Source organism: Anser anser, assembly GCF_964211835.1.
Source record: "Anser anser genome assembly, chromosome: 3".
Lineage (NCBI taxonomy): Eukaryota > Metazoa > Chordata > Aves > Anseriformes > Anatidae > Anser > Anser anser.
In genome coordinates this window covers 61,157,240-61,174,197 of record NC_139722.1, presented here as the reverse complement: position 1 = coordinate 61,174,197, position 16,958 = coordinate 61,157,240, and the positions used below count along the sequence as shown (strand labels likewise).

Sequence of the window (16,958 nt, the reverse complement as noted above, 5' to 3'; positions counted from 1 at the left end):
TGCTAATGCAGAATTCAGGGTTGTACAGGAGGTTTCAAAATTCCTTTTCAAAGCCATCTAGAAATACTCATAGTCACTCAAATTCACTTCATGTGACTTGCACAATACAAAGAACATTCCCATTACAACTAGCACGTGTTCAATGACAGTTTTTGAGATTACCTTGCATCAAAAGATTTTCCTATAACTTCTTGCTACTTTAAAAGTATTTTTGAAAAAAAAAAAAAAAAAAGATTGTGACTCTGACTCAGTTCTGTTGAAGTCAAAACTACAAATATTCACCAGGTCCAAAAGAAAAAGGATTAGGTTAATGCTAAATATTTTCTCTGAAAACCTTGGCTGAATGCCATGCAATATCACTCAAAGATGTCTAAGCACAAGCATGGAGTTAAGGATGGTCATTATTGTTCTTCATTTGAGTTCTATATACTCAGCAAACAACATAGTTACATACTTGGTTATTCATAGAAATCAGTTTTCGGTAGCAATAATGACAGTTTCCCCCAAGAAAAGAACAACTTAAAAGAACTTAAAGCTGTATTTATTACTATACAGTGACACCCTAAACACTAAAAAAACATAAAACACAAAGAATCTTCTAAATATTTTGTCTTGCTTGATTTTTGCTACAAAACCTTTTTCAGCCTATCCATTTATCAGTTTCATCACTGCTGATTTTCAACCTCATGGATTTTTTCTTCACTGTTCATACTATGCTACTCCATGGACTGTAGTTTCAGCGTATTGTGGAGACGGTGCAGAGACTCAGCCTGAAGGACAATGAAAGCCCATGTAAATCTATTCCATAAGTATTTAGACACAAATATCATTGCTACATTTTTTTGTTCACTACACTATTGTTAAAGTAATACTAGATCTGAAATACATTAAAAAACTTGAGATATACGCACGTAATTGAGTACCAAGTAAATGCCCACAATTTGTGTTAAGGTACAAACAAAAAAAATACCCACTCAGATTAGTGTACTGAGTGTCAACATTACAGGCAATTGTTCAAAACAGTAATTCAAAATCATTCAAAGAAACTGAATTTGAAAGAAACCTTCCTTGAGAGGCAGGCGTGTACTTTCAGAAGCAGACTTTCTCAACAGGAAGTTATGGAGGGACTTGACCAGAAAAATAACGTTTCAATTTTACATAGAAAATTAATATATAAATGCATCTAATTAATGTATGCAGTAAAAACCCCAGTAAAGCTTTTTCCTTGTCTCTAACATATATTACTTCTGGGCCATTTTTGCCATTTCTTTGCTGTTAAGTTTACAGGCATTTACCTTTGTCAGTTCCCACCAATAGCACTCTCAGTTATATTGGCACCAGGGCTCAGATCTTAATCCCCAGGTCAGGAGAGTTCAACCAAGCACTTCAGCCAGTGCTTGCAGAGTCTGACAGTCACCCAGCACATCCTAACACTGATTTTGCAAAGTGATGACAGGTCCTTTGGTGGGCAGTTACCACGGAAGCCCAAAGATAATTCAAACATACACTAAAGCTATTTGAGCACTTTCAACACACACAACACACTAAGAGCCCTTATGTTCCTGGGCAGGGAAGAGGAGGACTTCTCCAAGTTATGCAAAAGTTGGGTATTCACAGACAAGTTGTCCTACCCCTGCTCACACAACTACTGCATCGTGTTTTGACCAACATTAAACAAAGAAATTGAGATGACTGAGAGATTATGCGCTACCTGCATGGTGAACATATACACTACCTACATGGTGATCATATGAAAAAAAAAAAATATATATATATATGTATACCGTTATACCTTAAAAGGTAGAAAAGCCATGGTCCAATTGTATCAAAAAGACTCACCTGTGAGGTGGAACAAACTCTAGGGAGAAACAAAAACAAAACAAACAAACAAAAAGAGTACTAAATATTCAAGAATATTGCAATGAAAACAAAATACTTACAAAATAAGAATATTTCAAGTTTTCAGCTTGGTATATATGCAGTTTGTCTGTGATCATTGTCTGAGGAAGCGTGCAGTATGAGCACACTGTATATACTTGTCTTTTCCTTTGAGACTGAATGTAAACTTCATTATGCATCTTTAGGGTCTCTCTTTGAGAGAAAAGACTTAATAAATAAAAATGTTATTTCTTAAAGGAGGATCAGGCATGTGATTTTCTTTCAAGTGGCTGTATGGAATGAACACCATTTCTCTTTAGGGCTACTCAAGTAGCAAAACATATTTTGTTATTCATAAAATTATGCCACCCTTGAAGGTGAACAGAAAATCACTGTGAAAACTTATGATCAAAGACTAAATATCGTTTCCTTTGTCTTCAGCTGCACTGTTTTTCCTCTTAATCTGCTTTGCTGACTGTTTTCAAAATAATTAACTTTCACTAACACCACATTTATTTACATTCGCATGTGTTAAATGTTATAAAAAGAACCTTTTTCTTTACTCTTACTCTGTTTTCCTTTTTTCCCCCCTCTGTTTACACAGGTTTTCTCATCATTTCAGTTATATGCTTGTTGAGAATCATTCACTAGAGTGGTAAGATATCAGTTTCAGTTGTTTTTGAATTTTACCAAATAGTGTTGAAATCTCCTATCCTGTCTGCCTACTACAAAACACTTGAAATGTTTCAGCTAAAAATACTTAAATCCAATTTTTTAAGAAAACATGCTGTTGAGTTCATATTTTAAGTCATGTAACTATGCTGTTGAGTGGCTTTAGTGCCCATAAATTCTGAGGCAGAATCCCAGAACTGGAAGTGGGTGAGTACAAGGTGTACTGGTACCCAGGAATCATCATCTCTGTGAAAGGGTGTCCAAATTTTTTTTAGGTTTATAAGCTTCTAAAAGCTGTTTTCACACCATTAGTGGAGTCCTCTTGTAATCCGGCTCCTGAATTTTTGAAGACCCTATCTGTACTGAATGCTCTTGATCTCAAAGAGGCTGGAGCCAAGTAAGAATTATTAACTACTTCTCTTGACTGCCAGGAGCACCTGTGGCATCAGGAAGGGGACTATCCTTCTTTACTCAGTCAGTTCAATGTCCCTCCATGAAGACACCTGGGCAATGTCAACAAATAGAAAAATCCTGTAGCCTCAAATATGGGGACGAGGAACAGGAGAAAAATCTTAACAGGGAGAGGGGACAGAAACCATGATGCAAAAGAAGAAAGGGATCTGCAGGTAGCAAAATCACAGGAGGTCAGAAGCCAGCTGAAAAAAAGTGGCTAATGTAGGGATGGGTGTGGATAGTGGAGGAGTACTGCGTCTTGTTGGGACAGGACAGAACAGCACATCTTGCTCTCCTCTAATAGGATTTGGGAGTAAATACCATAATGACAAGCCTGTGCAATCATTAAATATCGATGAAAGTCACTAGTAGAGGCTTTATTTACCAGTCTACACAGAATAACAGGCTATTTCTGGTACACCATCTACACTGCACACCTAATTAATGATCCAAGCTGGGAAACTATACTTTGAACTTACAAGATGGTGCACAAATGTTACGTTTAACCAGAAAAATGATGGTCTAATTTGCCTCAAATTGGTGACAACTTTAGTCAATGTTTTATACAATTTCTGCCTTAATTTCTGCCTTGGTTCTTCAGATTTCAAACATAAACACTGTTTTAAGTGTCTGATACTGTGAGGGCAGCATGAAAATGAGACGCATTTATTAAACACTGAAGAACTTTGGTTAATGTATATAAGAAATATCTACAGGACAAAGAATGATTTTATAGTCATTCTGGAATTTAGATGCTTCATGTTTAACAAATATAGACTGAGGAACATAAAAAGAAAAATCTAACTACGCATTCACTGAAAAAAAGTAGACATCCACTGGAAAGCCTAATGTGTCACGTAATAAGAGCCGCACCATAATGCATAAGAGACTGGATTTCCACAGGCCATATTAATTCTGGCATTTCCTTGCTTCTGATGTTTTCCTTTGCAACGTTAACATCCTTTTAACATGATTTTATTGGACCTCATTACACTAGATGTTAAACCATGAACTGGTCCTGCTCTGCGAGGTATTCTCACACACACACTCACAGTATTAAACTCATAATGCAACACAGGTGAGAAATCCCTTCTAGCACTTACAGTAAGCACAGCTGAAAAATCTTGCAACATCAGCAGTAAATTATTCTGGCAATGAATCTGCTGAGCTCCCTCACCTACGACATAAAATACGGCCTTGAGCACCCCTCCCAGACTAGTGAGCATTTAATGGGGAGCCTGCAATGCTTTGGGTCTGAATGAAGTAGCTCTGCATGGTGGAGCTGTGGAAGATGTGATATTAAGGAGACAAGAGTGAAGCGGGAAAAACACTCTTTGCAGATGCAAAGACATCTCAAAGCATGTCTACATGTTTGTTCAGCCTGTGGTGATGCTGCCTCTGATTGGTCTGGAGCATGGGCACACCAAGTGCACTTCTACTGCCTAGATGCTTCCCTACAGTAAGTTACTGTTGTGTGAAAGCTCACTGGCTCCCACTGACCAGCAAGAGAGAGGTCCAACTCTGTGGAATGAGCAGGGGAGGATGGGGAATTCAGGGGAACATTTTGATGGACATATAGGAAAAGAGTTTAGCTCAGGATGTCTGTGCAAGTGAAGAGTAAGGAACAGTAGCTTATAGTTCAGATATTTTTTATGTGCTGACTTCAACACTACTTACATACAGCTCTGTAACTGTCTTGATGATAAAATGCTTAGAAAAGAGACTGTCTGTACAATGTCTAATATAACCAGGATTTCCTTTGCTACCATGACACCCTTCATTACTACTATAAAACAAATAAATTAATAATTTCTTGGCCTGCAAAAACAAGGCAAGGACTGGCTTAAAGATACAGTGCTAAGGTATAGTAACAAGTTGTAGGCATTCCATACATGCATATGCTTTCAAACTGATTTAAAGAAAATATATAAATGTTTTTGAGAATTAAGCAGGCTTTTGATGACCAAATTCAAATAATACTATAGCTATGCATATATATATATGAAGAGAAAATCTCAGTGAAGGTTCTGCAGAGAGAAACAGAAATGCTGAAGTCATTTAGAGAAATATCTGAAAATGATTCTAAATAATCCCAAATTCTCAACTGAATTTTTCACAGTAAATCACTTATGTTACACTTCTAGGTCTCATCAGGGTTTCAATTAAGACTAATAACAATAAAATTTTATAACACAAATTTATATGAAAGTATAAATAATTAATGCAATGCTTTAATTACTTACCATCAGGTGTTAACTAGGTTTCTGACTTAGTTAAAAACTCAAACACTGATGCTACTGCTGACGGACAGATCTTGACACAACAGTAAATTGATTTTTTTTTAAATTATTTTTTTCCACAGTGAAGAACTGTACATCATTGTATTTTATCTGAATCACATCCTGAGGTAGATTTATCGTATCTCAGTGGATCTAAAAATACAACAGCTCTAATTTCAATGGAAGAATGAAGGAAAACTTGCTATAAGAATCAACTTAACTTCAAGGAGAAATTTGAAGAAATTCACAAGATTAAATTTAGTTAAGTATTAAAGTTCTGTTTTTTTTGTTTGTTTGTTTGTTCAGGTTTTCCATTAAATCCTCTATCTGAAACACTCACTACAGTAACGAAGAGGGATAGATCCTGGTAAATTTTTGTGCTTCATAGCCTCAGCTTCTCTGAACTAGTCATTGTCTCTACTAATTTGAAGAAGGCACTATCACTGACAAAGCATGTATTAATCTGTTAAATGCTTCCAGTTTTTGAGATGACTCTCTGTAATCGCTTATAATCACCAGTTATCACTGTAACCACCAATATTTCAGATCTCCTGAATAGACTGTAGATGATAATGAGAATGAAACATTGACAGGAACCAGCCTACAGACAGGCCAAGAGGCTGCAAAGCTGTGTTGTATTTCCCATAGATCTTCTTGCACCAGGCTGGAACGATGAGTATTGCCACACTAGAGCCCTTTGCTGGAGTGCACAGTACATAGGAAATGAAGTAACAAGGGATTTAATCAATCCAGGTAAATGTATTTTTCATACTTACTGACCATAATGACTGTTTCTTTCAGGAATATTTCACAGTCTTATGGCTGACACAAACCCTGGTGCTAATTTAATCAGAAAGATTTACCTAATATAAAACTGGGTTTGTATTTGCAAAGTTTTACAGAAGGAGGTCTCATTAAGATGTATTCATGGTATAAACTGATAAAATCTGAGACAACCTTACCTCGTCAATTTCCTCATTCATAGGCTATCTTTAGGGTCAAAACTTTCCTTCCCTGGTACTTTCTTACCAGTGGAAGGGTTTCATACATGTTTGTTTTTGCAAACTGATTAATGGGTTCACTCGGTTCAGAGTTCTAAGCTTCTTTCAAGTTTTTTTTTTTTTTTTCCCCTCTTTTATATATATACCTGAAAACATTTTTAAAACACATTTTAAATTCTCTTTGGCACAAGTGCACTTTCAAAAATATCAAAGGGTGTGATGGTCTAGTCATAATTTAAGTCATGGTAAAGTACTATCTTCTTGCAATGAAATGCCTTTATTTATACACTGTGGGGAAAAAAAATCATTCTTTTTTTCTTTTTGTTTGTTTGCATTAGATGAAAGAAGGAAATATGCCTTTCCTTAACTGGTGGAGCAGGCAGGGCAAATGCCATACCACAATAGCACTTTTTGTTTCAGCATCAGTTACCTAATAGCTCAGAGCTCACAGAACACTTTCCCCTGCCCTGTTGGGAGGATGGGCCATCGGGCTGGCTTCTTTCCCAGAAAGAGAGAAAGGAGCTAGCTCCCCATTCAGCAGTTGCAAAGGCAAGGAAGCTCCACCAGTCTGGAGGAGGGAGAAACTCGTTTATCGACCAAGTCAGGTTCAGGAAGAAATACTAAAGTACTACCACTGAAAAACTCTCTTACCGCCCCCCCCCCCCCCCCCCCCTTTCTCTTTTTTTTTGACCGTTTGTTTTTTAAAAAATGAAGTTAAGTCTGTGGTCTGCTGTTGTCAAATCAGCAGTATGCATCAGTGCAGCTGAATCTGCAAGTACTACTTCGGTGCCTCCCCACTATCTACAAACTGGAAATCAGCTAGAAGATACTGAAAAACACTTCCTGTTTTTATTTCAGTTATGGTCCCATGACCTCCCTCACACTTGTTATAATCAAACCATTTTTAATTAGTTTTAAGTGTATTCTTTTTTAAATCTCAATATTCCTAGATATCATTGATCTCTTTTTCAGCAGAGAAACACAGTGAGATGCACGAAAAGAGCCGTGATACTCACTGCTGTCTAGATTTAGTTTTGTGATTCCCCAGCTCCACAGATGTATCGTAAGCAAAAATATCGAAAATGCTTTGGAGTTACCATTTGATATTCAAAGGAATAACAAGTCATCTCCTGTTATATGCATAAAATTCAGCGCCCCCTCAAAAAAAAAAAAAAAAGAATTATTTTATTTCCTCCTGCTTTTCAAAACTAACCAGGGCCAAAAAATGCAAAGAAAAAAAAAAAGTAAACTTTGAAGCTGAAATTTAAAGCAATGAAAGTCAGGAAGTTCAAAAGTTAATGTTCCTATGGCTGTGTTAACTTGGCCATGTTGCAAATACATCATGCAAATACTTCAAGTTATTTTGTTAAAGGCACATAGTACTGTGCCATAAAGCACAGTAAAAAAACATACTGTTTTCTTTTCATGTGGAAACCATCTTGTATCAACAGCGATACAGTGTCCAGTGCTAATGCTCTACCACAAGACAAGTACCTCTACCACAAGGGGCCTCACTGTTCTGAAGATGCTGATGCTTCTTTGGGATCCAGCTTTCTCTTAGCTCACCCAACAGTCTACGTGCTGACCTTCCAAGTAACAACAGCCAACTTATCTCCTGAGACTTTTGCCTCACCGGAAAATAACACCTTTCCCCCACTAATATCAAAGAAAATTTGCATCGCTTTTCCATCCCTCATTTAGAGGAAATTTAAAAAAAAAGGCCTTGTCCTTCTACCTAGGAGCACTGCTATCCAAGTGCCTTTCATGGGTATAGCAAACATGGTCACACATCCATTGAATATTCATCCTCACCACAGATGATGAAATACATATAGGTAAAATTTCCTCTTGTAATAGAGAAGTCCTTCCAACCATGTGTTTTTTTTGTTTGTTTGTTTTGTTTTGTATTTTGTGTTTTTTTAACATACATATGGTTATGTGCTAAGGTTAAAGGTGATGAGCTCCCAAAAATGTGCCTTAGTCTTGGTCAGCAATATTCAGTTTCTTAGCTCTGCTGAGAGGTCCACTCCCTGAACTTTGGTGAGCCTTGAGGAAGATCCATCTACACCACCACCAGCTTCACCCTCCGCTCTGTTTTAGAGGTGAATATACATCAGCTGCATTCTTCATCTCAGAGCTAAAGGGGCTTTAAAGACGAGGCTTGTGGATTTGAACTATATTCAGAAAGTTCCGGGCATGTAGTTTAGGGCAAAAAAAGACAGACCTAGTGTGTTCACAATACTGTGATGTGAACTTTGTACTAATTACTTTTCTAGCATCAAAGTCTTCATCAATGTCTAGCCAATTTAAGAATAAATGAATACCTGACTCAAATCACTCTCGGATAGAATGGCATTGAATAGTTTGGGTCCACTGAAAGCATAATATATTGAATCGGCCACACAACAACTTTGTTCATTAATGATAAAAAGGACATTCCCAGGTTGACTTGAATTACTCAATTCTACGTGGTAGATACAAGCTGTCTCGAGTGTAGTCACTCATTTACCACTATCACTTTTTGTCCTGCTCAGATACACTTTTGCTTCGCTGTTGGTCTTATCCCAGGCTTTGGGGTCCTATAGCTATGGCAAATACAGCCAGATGTAAAGGCAGGGGATCAGTATATTATCTGTGTCTGGCAGCACAACACAAGTTTTGTGACCAGCCCAGTACATACATGTCATACAGAGTCAGAAGAAGTACTGATCCATGTAGATGTGCTCATGGAAAGCAGAAAAACTAGTGATGAATCACAGCTTTTCATTACAATTTTTAGTCCATTTATTAAGAAGGACTCAAGTCACTTCTGTGTCTTCTGGATCCCTCTTCATCTCTCAGGAGAGAAAACGATTTTGAGCGGATAGTGTTGTATGTGATAGAGAACCAGAAAGACAGGAAGGTGTAACTGAGTGTTATTCACAGATCAAAAAAGATCATCTAACTTTTCAATTAAAGCAATTCACTTCCACATCCTGACTTGAGCTCAGACTGTACATGGTCTAAAATATCAACTTGAATTAAATTATCTTTTAACTGGCCATTGGGTAGTTTTGCAGTGGTCAGGCTCAGGAAGTAGGAGGCTTGACTATAGCTGCAGAAAAGGATCACTCCAGACTCTTGGCTTCTCCAGCCCCAGTTGAACTCCAGGATGCTTGACAAAAAAAAAAAAAAAAAAAAAAAAAAAAAATTTCCTGCTCTGAAAGGTGATTATTTTTGCCAGAAAGGATGACAGTTGTTAACTGCTCTCCTTCACAACCCTGAAAGGCAGGAAAATTTCTATGTTGAGTACATGTACTAGGATTTGGGAATGCAACAGGCAGTGACTAACTGCACTAATGTCAGGAAATGATATGCTCCTGCCTATATTCACATGGGCATGCATTGGTACCTTCTTATTTCAACAGCTCTGAGGGTAACAGAAATAGCTAATTGAGGCTATGTTGTACTAAGTCCTTTAGCAAAGGGCATTTGCTGAGCTAGAGTTGTCAAAGATTGGGGTAAACCTACGAAGATTTAAGCATAAGTTTAAATGAGAACATGATGGTTAGGCTCATTATCCACAGCGAAACAATTTAGAATAAAGAAGGTAAGCATGTGAATATGCCTTTGTAGGATGGGGGCAGGGGGGCTAAATTAATGCCAAACAGCAACAGGTGGATAGAGTGAGTAGACAGGTTGGAGGGAGGACAATCACAGTAATATGAGCAGGTAATATGAACGCGATCTTAGCTCAGCACCTGCCTACCATTATCAGCTAGCAGAGTCCTGTAGGCATTCTGGAAGATGGGAGATAGATGGAGACCAAGTTAAAACAGTATTCAAATAAAAATAATAAAACAAACCAAACAAACGAACAAAACCAAAACAAAAACAAAAGCTGCCCTCCTATTCTATTCTTACTAGTTTTAGATCAGAGATATTCAGCTGTAAGTATCTGTCTTTTCAACAGGTACTATCTATGAATCTGAACATAAATAGATAATTTGGTCTAGGAAAATAGTCCAAGGTAAAGTCATCAGCTAATTGTACAATGCCAGTATTTTCTGTACCATGCACAGAAGCTATTCCAATTAAAAAGATGTACTTAGAATATGTACAGATGATGACATTACAAATCACAAACAAAAGTGGATTCAAGACTGGAAAAAAAATACGGAAGAGAAGGTAATAAACTTTTAGGCATCATATTCCACCTTGAAAATTACCAAGTAAACCTCCAGTACATGTACAGTAAACAGCTGTCTTTTTTCTTCAGTACCATACATTTCTGTTCTTCCTCATTACTGACACTAATTTGCTTAGTATTGTAGAAATAATTTCTAGCAGCTGCTGTAACATTAATAAACTACATCAGACAACCAAAAACTGTGGCAACCTACTTCCATTAGAGTATGAATGCAAAAAATTCTCTGTAGCTCAAACTACTTGCTGGTCAAAATGAGATAATCAGTTCTTTATGGTCCATATGTTGTCTAACTCATGAAGAAATAATTTGTTAGCAGAAAGATAAAGTAACACACAACACTGCAGTATAAAATTTCACAAACAAGTGGACATAATCCAAAGACATATTCACATGCATTTGTATCATCATGCAACAGAATGTAGTTAGTTTCTGGTTAGTTTCCAGTGTCTCTAGAACACTTCCATAAAAGTGTTGTCTAAAACACTTTAAGAAAATGCTGCTAAAAAACAAGTCTTTTTTTAAAGGGTGGAGAAAAAAGAATATTAATTTACCTGAGGCAAACTACAGATAAAGGAATTTCTAATGAGTGCATAAGAAAATATAATACATGCAATGTACATCTAGTTACTCTACTTTTGCAAGTAACATAGAAGAAAAATACTATCTAGTGAGACTGCATTTATATATATATATATATATGGTGTGTACATATATATAAAATTTACATTTAATTTTTAAAATATTAATGAGCAAGTGAATTCCAGGTACATTTACAGCACAACACCCGCAAAAAAATATTATAACTATCACAGTGTTAAAATAACATCCAGAGAAAATAATCACAGAAGAATAAATGTTTCATTTTATTTATATAGAGGAATGCAATGTGTTTGCTTTTAGAGTAGTAACAACAACAGCCACAATTAGAATGCATGTTAAAAACTCTAACCATTCTTTCTTTTCCTTTTGCTTTATGCAATAGTTCTTAACACTAACCAGAATAGCTGTATTTATATTATAAAGAATGTAAAGAAATCTCAGGCCATCATCTAATAATATATTTTTCATTATTAGTCAACAGAGACAACATCACAGGTAATACAGCTCTTAAAATGCCACAGAAAGAATCACAAGATGCCTTGATAGATCATATTTCACCTCATATATAAGCCATTTTTGCCTCATTTTTCAGGTTTGAAAGTTTGACTGGTTCATACTACTGTATACTACTTTACACTAGCATACCAAAACATTTTTCAGATTTTTCATTATACTGCTATTTTAGAATGTGTATTTTACTTAAAAAAAAAAAAGTTTTATAAATAGAAATAGTAAAATCAGCTTTCCAGAAGCAATTAACTGTTTTTTGTTTTTGTTTTTTAATTTCTTTTTTTTTTTTTTTCAAATTCATACGAATTTGTTTATATTTGCAGTCCTCCAGTAAATTCTTTAACCAACAGGCAATTATTTGGAATAAGGCATTCCTCCAATTTATTTTGAATGGCTTTATACACATCTAAAGCATTAAATGAAAACCTCTTTTGTTTAGGAGAATATAACAAGCAAGATTCTCTAAACTCCAAAAGCATTCAAAGCAAAAGCAGGAGACAGATTAATAGCGAAGGATAAATTTCATATACCAAGGTCAACTGTTAGAAATGACAATAAAGTATATTGCAGGGCATCTGCCATACTCTCTCCCATATGCTTTCCAGGCATATTCAATGGAAAGGGTATGCACATTTGCCCCTCTTTCAAACAAACAAGCAAGTGTCCTTTGTCTCCTGCCTGAATGTGCCAAGGCTTCTGCAACTTTTGACTCCCCCTCCCTTCTCTCCTGCCTCCCCAACCTGCGATACTGGAATGTTTTGGCCACAAGGTTAAGAAAGATTCCCCCATTCATCACAACCTGCCAAGCACAACAGGGTCACAGTCCCAGCCACAGTCCTGCCGCTTCGCTAATCTGGCCTCAGCGCAGGCATGAAACTTCAAAGATTTTTTGCCACAGGCAAAAATTAGTTCTTATTTGCTTTAAAATCCGAGTATCAATCAAGTTAAACTGTGCTTCAGTGGAGCGAACACTCTGGGAGCTCAGAGGAGCGCATACATTTGGTGCTCAGTTCTGACTCTAATTGAATGCAGAGCTCACCTGGACGAGCAGCACAAATACTTCAAGTGCCACAAAAACTTAACCGCGAGATAATTCCTATTATCCAAAAAGCAACCTCTGGTAAAAAAGAACTGTTCAAACATGCATGCAAGCATATGAGAATAGATATTTGTGTGTGTAAATAAATATAACACATACAGATTCTCTGTTCATGTGAAACCATTTCAAATTATTTTCCCTTCGAAACTTTTTATTATCAGTTATACCAGATGATCAGCCAGAGTTATATAATTGTAAAGCTCAGTTAATGACCTTTAAATATTCCTGAAATGAATTTTGAAAAACAATTACGGATTTACTATGAGAACACACAGAGAACTTTGCTTTAATATTTAGTAATCAAATCTTCAATTAACTATAGCTAAAATAATAGTATATTCTACTATTCTGGGATACTGCCTACGACTGTTCAATCCAATACAAACAATAGAATAATTACACTTTTAAATCAATCCAGGTTTTTCAATATATATTTTAACTGCATCCTTTTGGAGATAAAAAGGGATTTGTTTAAAATGAGCTGTTTAAAAACCTTCACATTTTCTTCAGATATATGCTTATAACTGGTTATTTTTTAATTGTGTATTAACTCAGGGCAATGAATAAACATTGCATTAAGTTGAGAAATAAACTGCATATGATACTCAAATATTATATTTCCTGTTAAGCCAATAGAGAAATGCGAATTTTTGCATTTTTCCAACAGAGTAATTGAAAATAGAGTTCATAAAATAAAACACAAAAATAAGTAGAACATTAACCAGAACATTAAAATCTACAAACAGTTCACATATTTTTTACAGATAAATATAATACAGCCATGCTCTCTTTAATTTTAAAATACTGAAATGATGTATTATGTTAAAACTTTAACCATTCCTAAATTAACATTTACCGAATCAGTTTTAAAAGGCAAAGATTAAAACTAAATAAAGTGCTAAGTATTTCCTAGATTCTCCCAAAGTACACATAACTTTAATAACATTTATGTATAGCTACTTGCAAACAGAAAACAAAAGATTTAAAAAATATGTAATAATGCAAATAGGAGACAGTATGTAGTGTGTTTTTCTTATGTTTCCTCTATTTTACAGTATCTTAAGCCATTTTTATCAAATCCCCATCTAAGTTTACAAATTAACATGGACTTCTAATTTTTTGTAGCAGATGAATTAGCTTCCCTGTATGCACACTCAAATGTGCATATACATGCTTGCATGATCATACAAACAAACAAATATTTCCCCAAAGCCAAATTCAAGTTCTTTTGCTTGAGATTACTATATAGCTACATGGCTGATGCTACTTGATTCACTGTAGCATTTAACAAGCTCTGTTACACAGTTCAATAAATTCAAAATTATGTTGGAAAAATCCTTTGGTGAGAACTGTGTTTTTCATTCAGGAATTTAAAGTGTTCCTTGCTTTATGTATCTTTTCAGAATTTACATTTGATTTACCTTAGCAGATAAAGACATTACAATGGAAAAAAAAGAAAAAAGAAAAAAAAAAAAGGTGGTGAGACAGTTAAAAGCTGCTTAGCTGAAATGTATTTCAGAAAAGAGTGAGCAGTCCAAGAAAAGAAACGTGTAATAGGATACTGCTACTTGCTGCTCACCAGACCCCAGAAACAAAATCGAAGAACTTATTGGCTGTAATAATTTATCATACCTTTCTTCAAACAGGTTCCCTAAACATTACAGTTCCCTATAGCAGTAAATCAGTTTTTACAGACGGACCAAACTGGGCTGCCCTTTCTCCTCTAGCGCGCTGTTTGCTTTCCTAGGACAACGAAACGCTGCTCCCGGCACAAGCCCCCTCCGAGCCTCCCTGAATGGAGCAGACATTTCAGCAGCCGGGTGGTTGTGCCAGCTCACGTCGTGGCCCCCTGCGCACAGCACGGCAGCAGCATCGCTGCGCCCTCCTGCTACACTGGCTCAAAGGCAGAAAAAAGCATTCGGGTGCAACAGCAACGCGTGCTCCCACACTCCCTGGTCAAGGAAGTTTTTAATCAGAGTTTGTTTTTAGAAAAAAATGAGCTATGTAATTACAAAACCCATTTAAAAGTTTGAAACAGTCACAGTGCTCAAATAGAAAGACACAGTGCCAACTGGCACATAATGCTACAGAGATATAAAGCGTGCTTTAAGGGCGCATTATTTATTCCAAACTAATGCCTAACCAAGTTAGAAATGGACTAAATAGACTGAAATGTAGTAGTAAATTAAAATCTCTATTTGCCTCCACAGTTTTTCAGTTTAGGGCTAACCAATTTCAACTCCGCTCGTCTAGGCACCTGTCTCAGTACACTAGCCTTGAAGTGTCTCTTACAATGATGTTATTGAGTAGCCCAACCAACAAACTGCCTAAAGATTTGACAAAATGTGTCATTCACAGCATACTACAGAACAACACCCTTCATTTCTTACAGCACTTAACAAGTTACCTCCTGTGGTAATAAAGAGCTGCTGCCAAAAGAGGAAAGTACTTGAGGGATTCGGACAAATGACTACCTAAATTACGGTACACCACAACCACTATTAACAAATACATTGTTCTAAAACAAGTTTGAAACTGCTACTATAGAAATGAAAACAAAAACTCCTTTTCAGAATAAATCCAACTGCACAATTAATACCCACTTACATTTCCCGTTGTATCACTGAACAATTGCATCAGTATCGCAAATGGAAATCCATCATAACCTTACCTCATTTATCTCCGAAGAACAGAACCAAATTCCCCAAATTTGTGAAGTCACCAGGACACACACACAAATAAAAGAGTGTCTGTGATGTTCAGCACTAATTAACTTCCACTGTTCAGCAGCTAAGGTGTTCAGACAGATTTTCCAGACAAAAACCTTATCCACCGGCCAGCTACGACTTCCTAAACTCAGAAATACTGAAGACACTTTGTTCTTCCCTGAACTGTCAGACCAAGCCTCACGCAGTCAGATTACTTAAGTTAACTAAGAGGAGATCTGGATAGTAAACACGCTTGGCTCTGTCCAATGGCTTTCCACACCCTTCTGTTTATAGTAAGATGACTTGCATTCAGAGGTCACCCCATCAACAGCTCCTGTCTTTCAGTGGGTATCTAATGTGCTGCATTTATCCCAAGGCTCTTTTAATGAAACCACCTTCCCAGTCCCTGCTCGCCTGCTGTCGCTATGACACATCTGCTCCTTATTGTACCAAGTCCCATTAAGTGTTAAAATAAGGAGACCTACCTGGGCATATATCCTGCAAGTAATACAGATATTTATGAGTGCTAACCTTGTCTGTGAATATTCACAAAATAAAGTCTTTTTTAAGATCAAAGAAAGAATTTTGCCGGTAACATTCATCTTGTGAATAAAAAATTCAGGAGGGAGGAAGATGGATGCCATTGTTTGATCTGGACTTTAAAACTTTTATAAATACTCCCCCAAAGGATAATGCCTGTGCCAGATAATATTTACTTGAATATGTTAACATGCTGGAAACAAGAGATGAGGAGTGTCCTCGAGCTCTGCTGCAAAATGACACACAGCCAAGGAAAACAAGGGTCAAGTGCCAGGACCCCAGTGCAAACACCAAGTCAATTCTATGCTGAAAGAATACAGGGAACTGATTGCTCTTACAAAACACAGTAAATATGCAGCAGTGTACAGACCACTAGCTCTCATTTTTGATGCACACAATATGCTACTGGTTACTAGTGTTCTGCGATCCAGCTGGCAACTGTTATTTTCTTCATATAACACTGCAAACCAAAAAGGCAAAACCCAAGCTTACATTTCTTTACTGTACTGGAAATTACTCATCACAACAGCTGTATCTAAATAAACTGTACCTTAAAATGGGAACAAGAACATGGTGTTTAGCATTTTTCTTTGTAAGTCCAACGTCCCATAAAAATAAGAATTGAGAACCATTTCCAAATTTCTACTGGTACTTTGTTCTTCACTTCTTAGCCATCGGACAACACTCAAAAGTCAGCCTTGTTTCATGGGGAGACATGGAACTGAAGATGGCACTCTCTCCCCACACAAACCCAACCTGACTGCTGCTCAGAAATGCTCTTTGAGTGAAAGTTACACCTGCAGCACATTTTCGGCACCAGTTTTTGTCACCACTACAACATCCAAATGACAGATAGCAGCTTGGCTCTGTTAAAGCTAATAAAACATGATTGATGAACTGGGCTAGAAAGCTACGTCAGTTCAGATTAGGATATTTGTGCCATCATTTGACAGGTCCCACACTTTATTATTAGAATGGACTGTCAGGACTTTAAGAGCCACTAATAAATACATCCATCCAGATCCCTCG

At 36.6% G+C, this 16,958-nt stretch overlaps 1 protein-coding gene and 1 long non-coding RNA gene across 6 annotated transcripts in view; one reads left to right on the top strand and one right to left on the bottom strand.

Moving 5' to 3' along the window:
* The window catches only part of EYA4 (EYA transcriptional coactivator and phosphatase 4), a 154,580-nt gene that overhangs the window by 74,646 nt on the left and 62,976 nt on the right, over positions 1–16,958 (bottom strand). The window lies entirely within an intron of this gene.
* On the top strand, positions 4–10,982 carry LOC310896717. Its single transcript, XR_014581772.1, has 3 exons — positions 4–4,462; positions 5,366–6,035; positions 7,735–10,982. It is a non-coding gene; the product is annotated as an uncharacterized lncRNA (long non-coding RNA).